The sequence below is a fragment of the Paralichthys olivaceus genome, chromosome 13, assembly GCF_024713975.1.
Source record: "Paralichthys olivaceus isolate ysfri-2021 chromosome 13, ASM2471397v2, whole genome shotgun sequence".
Taxonomy (NCBI): domain Eukaryota; kingdom Metazoa; phylum Chordata; class Actinopteri; order Pleuronectiformes; family Paralichthyidae; genus Paralichthys; species Paralichthys olivaceus.
Window position 1 is genome coordinate 25415737 of NC_091105.1, and position 17314 is coordinate 25433050.

Consider the following 17314-nt stretch of genomic DNA (forward strand, 5'->3'; position numbering starts at 1 on the left):
ACATGTGAACTGGTCCACACACCCCTCCAGCCAGCCACATCAGATGAAGATTCAGAAAGACTGCATGGAGAGGACACTGTGATGGGAGAATCTCCAAGAGTAGTCACACCACTGGGGCTGTGAGGTGGCCACCTTTTGTGTTTTCCTCCTGTGGATGACTGCTCTTCAGGGTAGGACAATGTCTCTTCCAGGAGTCTTTGGAGCTATTATATATGGATTGTTGGACAGAGCTGGAATTAGTGATACTGTGGCTTAATTGTTCATTTCTTCTTTGTTCCACAGGCACAGCAGCAGTGCAGCACGGCTAATCTCCAAGTGGGACATGATGTTGCAACTTATCACCTAATTAATACTATTTCCAATAATGTGACTATGCCACGGAAATAATTCAGAAAAGAAAGGAGTACGCGGGAATTAAGAAAGTTTTAAAAGAGAGAGAAATCCGTTTCCAGACACCAATGGCCAGAATGAGGATACACTGGGACACTGGCCCGTGGCCATGGCAACAGGTAGGAAACAAAGAGGACACCGCAACACGAGCAAAACATAAACTACAGAAATACCGAGGAATGGACAAATAAAGTATGTAAGTGCATCTAAATGAATAAGTAAGTGAAAGATAACACATGTTAGACACTGAAGACAAATAATCTAAGAGATTGTATATAGGTCTTCAGTCTTCACTGTTAGGACTGATCGGACACTGTATGTGTGAGCTATAATGATCACTTCGTTCCCAAAACACAGGCTCTCTAGTGGTTCCAAGAGTCTGTAAGAGTAGAGCAGGAGGTAGAACATTTAGCTATCAGACTCCTCTCCTATGGAACCAGCTCCCACTCTGGGTTCGGGAGGCAGACACTGTCCCAGCATTTAAAGTCAAACTAAAAACCTCCCTCTTTGACAAAGCTTATAGTTAGGGCTGGATCAGGTGAGTCCTGAACCATCCCTTAGTTGTGCTGCTATAGGTTTAGACTGCTGGGGGAACTCCCATTATGCACTGAGCACTTCATCACTTCCCTCTGTCTCTCTGTCTCTCTGCCCCCCCACACTTGTTTATTTATTTATTTAGTTATTTTAACATGTCATCATGTCAAAGTGTCACTTTGTCCTCCCATAGTCCCTCTGGCTCTTCTCTCTCTCTCGTTTCAGATAACTCTGGCACCGGGACTGCAGGATAACAACGACTACCATCACCATTGTTATCATTAATTACAATAACTCAGTAATTCATTAATATATATAATCCTGTTGTAGATCACTACATTGTTATTGTTATAGTCAGCCCAATTATTCCTGGTCTCTCTCTCTCCACCTCATCTCTCTCTTCTCTCCCCCCGCTTTCCACCTATCTCTCCTTTCCTCCCCCCTTTCTTTTCTTTCCTCACCCCAACCGGCCGAGGCAGATGACCGCCCACATTGAGCTTGGTTCTGCCAGAGGTTTCTCCCTGTTAATGAGGGAGTTTTTCCTCTTTACAGTCGCCTGTGCTTGCTCATTGTGGGAACTGTTGGGTTTCTTTATGTTAATATTGTTTTAAGGTCTTGACCTTTAAATGTAAAGTGCCTTGAGATAATGTAAATTATGAATTGGCGCTATATAAATAAAATTGAATTGAATTGAATTAATGAGAATCTGGTCAAGAGAATCTGGATAACAAGAATGGACCTCACTAAGGAGGGGCCCCCATATTTCATCTGAATTTCCCCTCAACCCACGGGGGAAACGTGGGGGGCAAGTGCCTACTGTTGTATTCTTAGTTTGATTTTTTTTTTTATTGCTGAGTTGCTGAATGTTCTTTGGGCTATTGTTTGTTCTCATGGTATATAACATATATATATATATATCATGGAGTATAATGCCATTTTCCAAAGCTATAAATGAACAGCATATCATTAGTGTCGTTAAATGTTAATGGGTTAAATAATCCAATTAAAAGGACTAAGATCATTTTGAAAATGAGAAAACTTCAGGCTCAAGTTATCTTCATGCAGGAAACACACCTTTCCCAGGAAGAGCATGAAAAGCTGAAGAAATTTGGTTTTAGAAACACCTATTACAGTACTTGTAAACAAAGGAACAAAAGAGGTGTGGCAATACTTATACAAAACTCAACTAAATTTGAATGTCTAAAAGAAATCAAGGATACAGAATGATGATATATTATAGTGAAGGGGAAACTACAGGAAGAGATGGTTACGTTAATTAATGTATATGCCCCTCCAGAGAGTACTAAACAATTCTTTAAATCATTATTCCCAGTCATGGCCTTAGAATCTGAAGGTATAGTGATATGTGCTGGTGATTTTAATATGATAATGGATCATAGGGTAGACACAACAAGTATAAAAAGAAATAAGACACATATATCTAAATTTGTAAACATGTCGTTGAAGGAACATGGACTGGTTGATGTATGGCGTGAACTGCATCCGAAGGAAAAAGACTATACACATAACTCTACTTTATATAACACCCCTCGCCCGGGGAGTAACTCAATGTAGAACCGCCACTGCCCTTAAGGAAGGTAGATTGCCACCCTCATGTAATGAAGCAATCATATCTGTAATCCCCAAGAGGGTAAAGACGCAGAATATTGTAACAATTACAGACCCATTTCTATGCTCAATGTAGATTACAACATATACACATCCATTATAGCAAGGAGAGATCAGAATTTCATGACAGAATTAATTGACGAGGACCAAACTGGATTTACTACAGGACGACAAACATTAGATAACATAAGAAGGACCCTGCAAATAGTAAACTCGATACAAATGAAGGAAACTAAGGCTATATTGCTGAGTCTTGATGGCGAAAAGGCTTTCGCCATTAAATGCATCAATACAATAAACCAGAATCCTATAGCTAGAATAAAAATGAATGGTAGTCTAACAAAAAGCATAAAGCTACAGAGGGGAACACGCCAAGGATGTTGCCTGTCCCCTCTCCTCTTTGACTTATACATTGAACCTCTGGCGCAGGCTATAAGACAGTGTGAGGAAATAAAGGGAATACATATTAAAAAACAAAAACATGTAATAAGTCTGTTTGCAGACGATGTAATAATATATTTAGAAAGACCTGATACAAGCCTAACACATTTAAGTATATAAGTATATACGGAGACCATTCATTATATAAAACAAATGTGAATAAAACACAGATTCTGGCTTTTAATTATACCCCTTCCCAAGAAATTACAAATGCTTATAAATGGAAATGGAACTCAGAAAGCATAAAATATCTTGGGGTAACCCTAACAAAACAGATAAGCCATCTTCAGAAGATAATTCCAGCCATGTTTTCATTGTGATCAGATTCATATACAAATTAAGAGGATATTGAGAGATGGTCGACCATATCACTGGAGTTCAGTTCAAAGATTGACATTATTAAAATGAACATTTTCCTGAGGCTATTGTATTTCTTCCAATCCCTTACTGTCAATATACAGTTAGAAAGATTTAAAACCTGGGACAAAATGATATCGCGGTTCATTTGGAGTGGTAAAAAACCAAGAATAAAATATAGCACGCAACAACTGGCTAAGAATCGGGGGGGATTCCCATGGCACTCCCAAATTTAAAGGATTATTATGAGGCAGCACAACTTGGTCAAGTGGTGTGACAAGCATTATAACTCCAAATGGAAAGAGATTGAGATGAGGGTGGCTAACAAACCAGTGCAATCCCTTTTGGGCAACATTACATTGATAAAAACTACTAAAAGGTTCAATAGATCCAATAACCTCCCACACACTGACTATCTGGGCTGATTTCAATAAAAGGCATAGATTGGAAAAGAAAGTGAGATTGTTGAGCTGGATTGCATATGATGAAAGATTCAAGCCAAACTTGAGTGACCTGACATACAGGAACTGGGAAAGGAAGGGAATCACTGCCATGTGTACAATACTAAAGAATGGAAACATAATGTCTTTTCAGGACCTTAGAGAAATGTATGGATTAAAAAATTAGGATTTTTTTTAGATAACTACAGCTAAGGGATTATATTATAAGGGAAATAGGGAGCGCACAAATATTAAACGGAGTGATAGATGTACAAATGCGAGTATATAATGGGTCAAAAATCAAGGTGGTATCTGTGTTATATAAAAACCTCAGAGACTGTACGAGTGCTTCAACTGATTACATTAGGGCTAGATGGGAGACAGAGCTGGTCCTGCAGTCAGGCCTCGTGTTCAGCCAGGCAGGGCCTCACATCCAGACACAGGTTAGGTACTAACTATAGGTTAGAGAGCGATTCAGAGGAACTTTATCAATACCTGTATCAAGAAAGATACTTATTAATGGAGGAGGTCGTAATTCATGATTACTCAGAGTAGTGAACCTGACTGAGTATAGAGACGTTTACATTGGTAGAAACCTCCCGTTTGGCACGAAGAAATTCTTCTTTCATTAAATTGTAAAAACTGTGCATGATTGATTTCTTCTGTGGTTGTTTAAAGAATCAGTGGTGTCAGTGATAGTGCTGTGCTTTAGAGTTCTGGGAAACACCACAGAGCAACTACAGGTTACAGATATTATTCATCTTTGGTTCATCATGTTCAGGAGGACAATATTAAGATCAGGACAGAGATTATACAAGGCTGGGTTAGGTATAAATGTGTGTGGTAAAGTATATGAGTTGCTTATGGACGAGGCAGTTATGTGATCCTGTAAGATAACTATAGAATAGATTTTTTTATTTGTATCTGAAAGAACATAGTTCCAAAGAAATCAGGTGTAATCATGACAGTGGATGTATAGTATATAGTATATAGTATATAGAAGCATAGGAAGTGTCCATATCTCCATTTAGCTCAAAATCACAGTGAAAAAATATCACAACAAAACAGCTTCTAAATAAAAGTATTAGATTCTTTTGTAACCCAGGTTAAAAATCTGTATTAAAAACAATAAATTAGTTGATTGAATGAAGACAAGTGAAATTCATGGTGGAAAAATCAATTCATTAATACTACGTTAATAATAAAAAAACAGATGTTTATCTAAAAGGAGAGATAGAACCATAATAAAATAATTTATAGAGAGTTTTAGTTTGAAGGAGACGGGTTGGAGACGGTCTGTCACCCAATCAGAAAAGAAGCCCCGCCCATTGAGCTGATCGGAGCAGGTTCACTTCCTCTGAAGTTGCCGGGAAGAGAGAGAGAGAGCAAGGCGCATTAAACCGACACTCACCATAGGAAGATAAAACAAGAAAAGTGGATCAGACTCGGAAAAACTGCCGAAGAAATCTCCCGGGACGACCAGGACCTGTGTGAGCACAGTCGGAGGAACCTCTCGGAAAGAGAAACGCATCGGTGAGCGGCCGTCTTGATGTGCTAAAGGCTAATAGCTAATCCAACGAGTTAAACCGTTAGCATAGGAGCTAACATCGGAGCACTAGCTCCGGTGCTGATTGGCGCGAGAGAGACACACTACGACACACCACACATTAATGCTGAAGCCCTGATCCAACATTTTAAAGGTGCATTGTGAGACATTTGTTTGCTCCTTTGTTGCACATAGGGCTGTATTATGTGTGTGTTTAGCACCTTATTTGTGCATTCTAAGCTCATCCAGCCATATTTTATTAGCTGTGCACATTACATATTTTTCTTTCTAGATGATTGATATTGTTTAATGTGCTAATTACGATGTAAAGAGCACAGGATATTTTGATACTGTTGATTTGGAGTGAGGAAGATTATTTCAATAACATAATCTGATATTTTGAGTGTTGCTTATTTTATTACTGAACATTTTGATAGCATGTTGCAACAGTAATTGAGTAAAATTGTTATTCTCTATTAGGCCTGGGACGATAACAAATTTTGCTGGACGATATATTGTCCCACAAATTATTGCCGATAAATGATATTATTGTCAACATGATAATATATCATAATAATGCACACCCTTTCAAATACAATAAACTTTTATTTTTCAGTGAATTTTACCATCGTAATTGTAATTTCAGGAAAATATCCTAAATAAATAAATAAATAAAACAAACAAAAAATAAAATGGACTCTCAGTCTCTGTTAGCAAAAACAGCACTCAAATATAAAACCACACACAACCAAGACAATAAATAAAATGGCTTATCAAGTCTCGATTAACAAAATTGCACTTAAATAAATATTGAACATTTAGGCCGTTTGTGACATGTATTTTCTCGCAGGCAATTCGTTCTGTCTGTCAAACGTTTGCAGCATCTCTCTCAATGCTGGCTTTTCAACTGTACTAAAGGGCAGCATTTCTTTTGCGATGCAGCGAACTACACTTTCTGTGAGCGCACACCATTTTTGCTCCATTTATATTTACTTTGTCGACCAAACGCCTCAGTGAGTGTTGAGGCTCTGCATCTCGAGGTGCACTTTTTTTTCCCCAGCTGGGAACACTGGGTCGGGTGGTTGTGCTTTAGGTGGGCATGCAACTTTGTTGTGTTGCCTTTTTTTGTTGCCTCCACTTTTGAACTGGCTCATCCGTGTTGATGGGCTCACCTTGCTCATTCGGTTTGAAGCCGAAATATTCCCACACCGGGCTGTGGCATTAGGCTTTGCAATCATCTTTTTTCCTCGAATTGCTCCGCACAACGCTCACTTGCTGCACTCTGTGTGTGTGGAGCATACACTGTATATAAAGATGGACGTAGTGTCCGTGACGTCACCCGTTGGTTTCTGAAGAGTGAAAATGAGGCTGGTAGTGGGCGTTTCACCCAGCGCCATCTTGCCGGGGCCTGACTCCTCCTAGTTCCTGGCTAACCCATACATGGGCAAAGAGGAGGCGCGCGAGTGGACGCTAGGTGAGCTGAGTGAAGACTGACAACCGAGCCACGCCCACAGAGCTTATCCTTACCTGGTTAGCTCATGCTAAGGAGCTAGGCTTAATGCTACCCGCTACTGCTAACCGGCTATCACTGCGGTGTTGTTGCTCCTGGATGGTCGCGGTCGTAACAACGAACACACTGAAACTTTACAACAACAAAACCTATTGATTTATTTATTATCATAATCATACCACATATACTTACATGCCTCAAGTGGTTTTTAATGTTATTGTGGTAATTTACCTTTTATTTAACACATATAATGAACAGTTTGAAGCAACTACTTTTAGTAAAGGGTTGTGTTTTGTCATTTTATTGTAATTTTAATAAGTTAATACTAATAAGCTGCATGTGTAAGTTGCATGTGATAGTAACTATGTTTCACAAATGTTCACAACCTCTTTTTTTAGCCTGTTATGGAATTCACAGTGAATTAGACCCAGTGCAGATGTGTAATTATATAACAGTTTAGATATGATTATAATCTCCTCACACCATATTTATTATATATGTATCTGTTTTCACACTGAGAGAAGTTGACGGACTTGATGTGGACTGTTATCAACAGCACTGTGAGAGATTATCACCTTGAATATTACAGATGTGGTAGAAAGACATTTTTTTGTACAATTTTTATTTTTTTTAGTACATCAGTTTGGCTGAAATCTGTGGTGCTTTCACCTGCTGAACACAGAATAAACTATAAGTACCAGTCTTGGCTGCTTAACACAGCTGATATTGTGTAAAAATTATTATAGGCTATTGTATTGTACAGTATCTGTAAATAATCGTGTTTCTCCTCTGTTCCTTAATATCTACAGATATGACAATGATTTCAGCATAAAATATCCTTTAATGTGACTTTTTTCATTTCATTACATGAAGCACTGTAACACCTGATGTCCTCTGAATCCACTGTGGCAGCAGCAACAAGGTGGAGATCGGCAGCTTCAGGCTGGTCAACATGTTAATAATATTGAGTCAATTTCTATATCCATTATGGTTGGTAAAATTAACACTGTTATCACAACAATGTTCATCTTTTACTTTCTGATTTGATAAACTTTAGATAAAAAGTCTTTTCTTTTTTGCCATAAGAGACAGAACACGGTCAGCACAGCTGTGTCCCTCAGGTTCGTCCGTCCCTAATAAAATGACAGGAAACATAAAAGTATGGCATTATTGCCGAGATAAGTGTTACTTTCAAACAACGTCTATGTCCTTATATTCTGTAGATATTCAACTATGTATTTGAATATGGTTTGGGATTAAACAGTGTACTACAATGAATGTGCAGTATGGAGTTCTTTCACATTAAAAGTATTGCATTTATAATGTAATGCATCATGTGCAATAATTTGCTTTAATTGTTAGTAAGTTATGAAAACAGGTCTATACCTGGTAGGTAAACTGTTCATTCATAAATAAAGTCCAGCTCAACAAGTTTCACACTGCAGCAGCTGCACTAACGTTATTTCTGAACCAATAATCTAATAAAACATTATTACTAAAGTTACCCACTAAAGTTACCCACAGTAATGTAGTCAAGCCTCAAGTGGCCACCCAGTGAACTGCAGTTTTTTGCACTTCCGCAGTGGCCTCAGCGCTCAGCCCGGGATGTTGCCGCTTGGTGTGGAGCCAATGCTAGCGGCCCTGCCTCCCCCCACAGAGACAAAGAGACTGGATGACTGACAAGAGGGTTCACTCCGTTCATTCCGCTATGGAACAAACGCCCCCAGGTGCTGAGACCGAGCACAGAGTGAACCCTCTAGTCATCCAGTCTGCTTGGAGGCGAGAGAAGAGGAAAACAAACGCGCATGCACATGGCAATATATCGAGGCCGGAAAAATTATAGAGTTCATTTTAATTTATCGTGCGATTAATTGATTTATTGATATCGGCCCAGGCCTATTCTCTATTGATAAAGAGTTTATGTAGATTTAACATGATTAATGTACTATAATTCATTTTTTGAGATTTGAGAAAATTAAGATGAATGCTCTGATCCAACTTATCGTAGGTCAGGTTTTTTGATGGACCCATTGATAGTTTGACCTTCCTGGTCAAACATGTTGGAGCCAGTCAAAGTTTGATGGCGAGCCAGACCCCGGAGGATACTTAGAGATACTACGCCGTGGAACCTGAATCCTTTTACACTTCACATACACACACACACACACACCATCCACACAAAACTTTATTTTATTTTAATTTTTTATACTTACCCGGGTAAGAGTTGTGATAATTTGTGTGATTGATGTTTTTATTCATCCTTCCCATCCTGTAATAAATAGGAAAGCGTTATTGTTTCTTAAAGAGTATACTGAGTTTGATCAATCCTGGGCTCCATATTCGATCTTAGAACTTCTGATTTCACTGGTTATTGAACCTAGTTACTATTTTTCAGTACTATTCTCTTTTCCTCTCAGAAGGGTTACACGTGTATAATTTTATTTCATAATACATGATAATATTGGATCATTCATTTGTATTTATCAGCATGTAAGCTTGTTGCAGTGTCTCAAACCCAGTTTCTCATCAATGTCACAGAAGAACAACAATGAAATGGATGGCTACACACCAGAATTTTATGGACCTGAGGGAAGAAAGTGACCTTACTTTGGAGGAGATGGACGACAAGGAGTTGTTGGACATGGTCTGGGCAGTGGTCAACAAACTGTCAGAGGACACAAATAACCATCCACTTCCTCAAGATGTCCCTGCTCAGGAATGGCATGACTTGTTCAACTGGACTGGTTCTGATGAGGACCCCCCCCAATAGCATCACCTCTCAGCTTGGAGCAGCATCCTCCTGAAACCCAATGGTGAACTGGCTGCTGCCATAAACCACCAGCAGCTAAGTGTCCTGCAGTCAGGCCCCGTGTTCAGCCAGGCAGGGCCTCACATCCAGACACAGGTAAGGTACTAACTATAGGTTAGAGAGCAATTCAGAGGAACTTTATCAATACCTGTATCAAGAAAGATACTTATTAATGGAGGAGGGGGTAATTCATGAGTACTCAGAGTAGTGAACCTGACTGAGTGTAGAGACGTTTACATTGGTAGAAACCTCCCGTTTGGCACGAAGAAATTCTTCTTTCAGTAAATTGTAAAAACTGTGCATGATTGATCTCTTCTGTAGTTGATTAAAGAATCAATGGTGTCAGTGATAGTGCTGTGCTTTCGAGTTCTGGGAAACACCACAGAGCAACTACAGGTTACAGATATTATTCATCTTTGGTTCATCATGTTCAGGAGGACAATATTAAGATCAGAACAGAGATTATACAAGGCTGGGTTAGGTATAAATGTGTGTGGTGGTGGTTTTAACTCCGACACCAAGGGGACAGATGACACAGAGGATGCAGGTTGTCTTATCTCTTATTTTGTGTCTGTTCTTGTCTCCAGTTCAACAATGTGTCATCAGGGAAGCTGACCAAACACCTGGAGGTGAGGCTGGCTCCTGTTGGATTATTGTAAGTATCACACACATTAATGCAAACACACCTCTGAGCTACTGTTTCTATTTGTCTTCTTATGTGTCTGATTGTGTTCATGTAGCAAAGGAAAGGGGGTTTACGGGGCTCCAGGAGACAGCCTTCCTTTTCCCGTGAACAACCGCCACTCACAGTAAGTCTGCCTGACTAGTTCACAGTCACCTTGTCTGTCATGAATTTATATTTCTTCGATTGAGATGCTTTCATGTTCTTTTCTTTCCTCACAGTTTTAAACATTGGTAATTCGTGCTTTCTGTGTTTTTTCTGTTTTTCCACAGAAAGAGAAAATGTGAGAGCTAGCAGGATGATGACATGCCGTACGTCAAGCTTTCGAAGACGGAACAGACACTAAACGCTGTTGCTGAGCTCGAAACTCCTGACTGTGCAGTCGTTGACCCCAACGTTGAAAAGAGAGTATGTGTCTTTGTTTTTTAGGTTTGAGACTCTGTGTCACACAAACCTCATCCAGCTGTGTCTATGACCACACTTCTAAAACCGTTCTCTAACTATAATTCTTGACATCATGACACATCTATATATCCAGATTTAACATGTGCAAAACAAGAAAGACACCAGTTCATTGTTGATATATGCATTATGATATATACCAAATAGATATTAGAAATATAATAAAACAAATGATTTACCGAAATAAAATTAAAATCACATTTATAAAAATACTAAATACATACAGATATACATGCATTTATACTTCTGACCAAATGTATTTATGCAAATATTTTAATGACCTCTTTACTTATAGTAGAGTAGGTTTTAATAATGTGACTTTACTTTTACTTTTGTTAATATAAAGTATTCTGTTACATTTCATTACTGGATGAATAAGAAGTATTTCAGTGGGCAGAGAAGAGACGGGGACTTTGATACTGAGGTTGTGGTTTTAACTCTCTGACACCAAGGGGAGAGATGACACAGAGGATGCAGGTTGTCTTATCTCTTATTTTGTGTCTGTTCTTGTCTCCAGTTCAACAATGTGCCAACAGTGAAGCTGACCAAACACCTGGAGGTGAGGCTGGCTCCTGTTGGATTATTGTAAGTATCACACACATTAATGCAAACACACACACCTACGTCTGAGCCTCCGTTTGTATCTGTCTTCTAATGTGTCTGATTGTGTTCATGTAGCAAAGGAAAGGTGATTTAAGGGGCTCCAGGAGACAGTTCCTTCTCCCTGTCCAGACACAGAAGGCTCTGGAAGAGATGGCAGCTGACACTGTCGCTGCTGTGGTGATGATGGTGGCTTAAGAGACATAGAAATTGCCACCACAATATCCAACCAGATATTTTGTAATTTATCTGACCACCTCTCGTTTATCCAACCGGACATTGTTGTATATCCAACCAGATATTTTGTAATTTATCCAACCACCTTTCATTTAAAAAAAATGAGAAACCTTGGCGAGACAAACAAGGGGTGTTTGGATAAATCTATGAAGTGGGATGATTCAGATCTGTACGGACATTTTAAGGTCCTCATCAGTGCATAAAAGCAGAAGAGATCATTCTGTGCTTGGTTTCTCCTCAGAAACAGATCTCTGTCTGCTCGACAAGCTTTAAAATGATGGAGTACATGACAGTGGTTTTCCGATGGTGCCGTGTGCCACAGCCTCACATCAATTAACCCACATCAGGTCTTGGTGGTACATGAGCAGGTGGAACTGTACAGAAAATGAGACCCAGCATTTGAGAGTTATTTGCGCTCACCTATCCAGCGCTGGTGTTTGGAGCTATATAGCCAAAGTGTTCTCTACAATGAAGAAGCTATGGGCAGACCTGACGTTTAATCTATTGGGCTCTTTTGAGCTTTTGAGTTATTGTTGACAGATAAACAACCATTGACTGAAATTGTCAACCAATCTAGTGTCACATACACTGAGATTCAGCCAGGAGTTAGCTTCTACGAAAATGTCATGAAGACAGTAGCATTGGTGAAAGCGTGCAGTCGGACCCTAAGAAAAGAGCTGACCGTTGCAGACCATAGGATGATGTTTAAGCTGTCCTGCAGACATGTAAGTACTGAGCACATCCTCTCTTAAACTTTTTTTTTTCTCAAAAAAAAAAAAAGAAAGAAGTTTATATACTCCTTTTCCACAAATCGTTTGTTTGTTTCATGCCACCCTGACAGGAACCCCACAGCCTGGTAGTGTTGCCACCTGGGTCTGCCACCAACATGATCACAGTGCGATGCACTGAGCCCCAGACGATATATGACCTTATGCCGAAGCATGGCTTACATTGCTCCTGTAATGGAAATTTTTACATTTGTGTATGTTTAATTGCATGATGTATGTATGTGAATGACTGACCAAAGAGTTGACCAAATTGTTAATCTAAAAGGGTAACCTTAAGGTTTATGATGGTGGCTTAAGAGACTTGAGTTTTATGGCCTTGAGAAACCACAACTTTATGGTATCTCTTGGTATCTCTGATTGGGATCTCACACCTGGGGTCTCACAGGGGGGTCATCCACAGAACATGTAAATAAATGGACAGGATATCTCCTCCACTGAGAGAAACTACAGGAGGGTAATAAATACCTTTGCATGCTTAGTGGGAGGAGGCTGCGAGTTATAGGAACACTGATTCTCCTATGTTCTTTGCTCATTTGTGCATGTCATTCAGGTGATGTGTACTGATGAGTCCATCTGCAGATGCTGAATTAAACTTTCAGAAAGAAGTGCCTGTTTCACAGAAATTGCCACCACAATTTTGGTGTTGTCGGCAGGATCACTCTTGTGAGTAGACACTCTGTTTCTCTGGGCTGAAAGGTAAAACTGAGCAGGGAGTCTGGGACTCTGACCCTGACCTCAACCTCCCTGACAAAAGAAGGTAGAGATGTGAGGGCCTGATGCCTGAGAACCAAAGAGTGCTCTCACTGCTGTGATCCAGCGGACCAATTAGCACAAAGACACTGTCTTTCTGGGAAGACAAATTCAGAAGGGAAACGGTCCTCTCACAGGTTGAGTGACAGACGTGTCTGCATGGCAAGGTTTGGAACCGATATAGAATCAAGGAATCTTCGGGTGATCTTGGAGATCACGGGTGGTCTTGGAGACCACAGAGTTAATATAGAATACGCCTGTTGGTGATCTTAGAGAAGGTCACATAGTTAATTGGGAACTAATGAGTATGGTATTAGAATAAGCAGGTTGGTGATCCGAGAGGAGGTCACAGAGTTAAGGAGTATTGATATATACAAGATATAATAATAGGAATATACGGAGTGTTTGTTGATTTTAATACACTTGTTATATTGGTTTCTGATGTCGAGTTCATGATTTAACAAACTATGATATAATATAGTAAATAGAGTTTTGCACTGGAGATGTGACTGGGACTGAAGGACTGAGACCTGAGCCAGGATCATCTCGACACTGCCATGAATCTGCTTTAAGAAGAGAGAGAGAGAGACGTTCTCAACCCCCAAAGGTAAGTACATTTAAGTAAATTTAAGTATATTAGGGGTATAATTGGCTTTTTGAGGTTATTAAGAAAGACTAAAATCCTAAAATTAAAATCCTAACAAGAAATTTTTAACAAGAGTAAATTAAAAAGAACGGATTAAAATAAATTAGGGAATTTCTAAATGTCTTTTCCCATATCAGCATAACTTTGGTCCTCCAAATTTTGTATTTTGTTGAACAAATGGGGAGTTTAAATTGATAAATAAGAGTTATGTTAAGACTGCTGCGACAACCTATTAGAGAAATGGGTTTAAACATTGGTAAAGGAAAGAAAGATAAGGATAATGCTAATCCACTTCAACTTTCTTTTCTTAATGTTCAGTATATGTTAATAAGTGATGGTAAGCGTAGAGTTAGAGAGGAACGAGTTAGTGAGGACAAATTAGAAGGAAAAAAAGAAATGTAGGGATATTTGTACTGGAGCGTGTGAATTTTGGTTAACTGAAGTGAATATCAGGGACAGTTTACAGAAGGTAGGGATTGAACTAATCTCCAAGTCTCAGTGTGTCCGACTCGACCCTGATCTGGACTCAGCTCCACCGAGAGGGCAGATTTACTCACCCAAGTGTAATTACAGATGTTATGCTAACACAAAGGATGGTAAAGAAGGTTAGAGTAAGTAGTTAAAGAATGTGATAGAGAAAGTTAGATTAAAGATTAACGATAGGTTAGGTTGGTTATACTAGAATAGTAATCACTGTGTTGTCTCAGTAGCTTAGATTGACTCACTGGACAAATTGTTTAAGGTATCAAATTCTGATCTCCATGTTATATTAAGCAAAGGAGAACAAAAACAATTGGTATTGAAAGTTTTGGAACTTTGGACCAAAAGGGGTTATGGGAAGGGAAAAAACATCTGATCCCAATAATAAAAATAATTTAATCAGGGGTTTAGAGGTAAATCACAAAAGATTTCTGCAGTGATAAATGCAATTAGGACTGTGGAATTTATTATTGTCAGACTGAACACTTTTCAAAAGCTAGGTGACTCAGATACAGTACAGCTGATAAATGCAGATATGAAGCTGTTTGTGGACGACTCAGCATTAAAAGATCCAGCAACTGGTAGAAGCCAAGTGGGTTTTGATGTTACAACTTTGAATGACAAATTTGGCTGAATCACTCATTACATTATTCTGCAGAAGCTGCAGAATTGGTTGCATTGATTGAGAAATGCAAATATGTAAGTGACAGGTGTCAACATATACACTGGTAGCAGGTATGCATTGGGAGTGGTATATGATTTGGCAGATTTTTGGCTAAAGGAAAATTCTCAAAACCATTACCTAACATACATTGGTTGCTGTTCTGATTGACGCTGTGTTGTTATTCAAACTAATTGCGTTCTGCAAATGTGAAGCATTTTTATAAAGACTTTTCAGTTTCGCAGGGGAATGTGAGAGCAGAAGCTGCTGCAAAAGCTGCAGCAAAGCACAGTCTGCTTGTCCGAGGTGTTTCTGAATCTGATAGGTCATTAACACCTAATGTATTTGATGGGTCATTAACATTTAAATACAGATTTACAGGAGCTGCAGATAAGGGCAGCTCAGTTAAAAACAAACAAAAAATAACTGTTTGAAGGAAAGTGGATTGTTTGGTGGCTATACATTTTTGGTCTGGAACAAATGGGAAATCCTGTTTAGCAAGATATATGTTTCCTCATAGTTGACACATGGTCAGAACCAAGTGTCAAAGGGGGGATGCCAAATGTAGGAAGAGATACAGATATATTGGCTTACAAAAGAATTGTCAAACTCACAAATTACTCACAAATTTTTTTTTAATTTTCATTAGAGTTATATAATTGGTACTATATAAAGAGGAATCCAGAATTATATAAAGTGAACTGATTTTATGGAAGGACAAAGTGAGGGAAAGCAATACTGTCTTGATTTTATTGACATGTGTGTTTCTCCACATTTAAACAGGACTCTTCAGCAGTTGCAAAGGCACTGCTCAGGGAAATGTTTTATTGTGCAACCTGTCCCCTATGCTTTTTGAGATCCACAGATAGGTGAATGAAGCCCTACCAAAATCCATAGATGGCAGTGAAGGCTGCTGAAAGATCAACTTGGATGTATGCAAGCCATTGCAGGGAGGTTCCTGAGCAAGAAGTGGATTCTTCAGAACACAGCGTGCATTGATGTCAGTGAGTGCACCTCAGCCTTCAACTGCTTTGTGTCCGCGAGCAAGGAGGGGGTGGAAATCTCTAGGACCACACGTCTCCAATCTCACGAAGAGGCGGCACATTGATTAGGGGGTTGGCTAGGGTGACGCTGCTGATAAACGATGACGCCGACAGACAAACAGTGACACCTGATGGGACGACTGGGATGCAGTTCGAGGGAAAAGATGTGTTCCCTGTTCTTGCTCACAGTCATCATCGTCCTGCCAACATTGCTATGGCAGGTGAAACCTTGGCAGGAAGAACAACACCAAACTAAACTGAGCATCATAAGCAGAACAAAAAATGGAAACTCTTGTTTGAACTGACAAAGCCTGAAGTCAATTCATGGTATGCAGCCATGAAGACAACTGCGAGAAAAGATCACCAATGAGAGACCTAACCTCAATTACTTCCATACAGATTGCACTCACTATTATGTGCCATGAAGATATGAGTGTTCCAAGTTGACAGTGTCTTCAAAGGATTTGGGGGACTCTTCCCATGGTGGGGAAATGTGCGAACATCACACACAGAATAGATGGGATTGTACTTTGGATATGATGCTCACCAGCCAAGGAGGTGTTGGTCACATAATCTGAACTGATTGCTGCACATACATAAATGGTTGTAAATGGTTGTATTTATATAGCGCTTTTCTAGTCTTGATGACCACTCAAAGCGCTTGACACTACAGTTTGCCATTCACCCATTCACACACATTCATACATACAGTGCTTCTATAGCTAGCACTTTTTTGTTGCTCTATTGGGCAGTTCGGGGTTCAGTATCTTGCCTAAGGACACTTTGGCATGCAGATGGGAAGACTGGGGATTGAACTTCCGACCTTCTGGTTGGAGGACGACTGCTCTACCCCTCAGCCACAGCCACCCCCATGCATACACACATACATGCATACTGTACATCTGACAATGTGGTGCATATTGTTTTTCATTTAAATTACCTATTGTTTGAGGAAAAGAACAAGGACACACAGATTCCTGAAGCATGGAATTGGTGGTCATAGTGAATTTTAAATGTGAAAAATGTGTCATTGGAATTTTTGACATCGATTCAGATTTTTGTTTGTATTTAAGTGTTGTTGGTCTGGTGTATTGTTATTTGTGTACTATTTGTGTACTTTAATGAAGAATGCAATTGGATATGTTAAATTTCCGGGCCCTCGTCTAGAATGAAATTCTCAATTTCAAGATGATGAGTTTGTCTGAAAATGATTGTTGTTTAGTGAGCATAAAATGCTCAAAGTGGGAAATGTAATGGAAATGTTTACATTTGTGTATGTTTAATTGCATGAGCAAACATGTATGTGGAT

The 17314-nt window shown here is 39.3% G+C and overlaps 1 long non-coding RNA gene across 1 annotated transcript in view; it reads right to left on the bottom strand.

The window, feature by feature from the left end:
- Positions 1 to 733: 733 nt before the first annotated feature.
- The window catches only part of LOC138413538 (uncharacterized), a 63743-nt gene continuing 47162 nt past the window's right edge, over positions 734 to 17314 (bottom strand). Inside the window, exon 3 of the long non-coding RNA XR_011245897.1 lies at positions 734 to 769. This is a non-coding gene — a long non-coding RNA (uncharacterized lncRNA). The remainder of the gene's footprint in view (positions 770 to 17314) is intronic.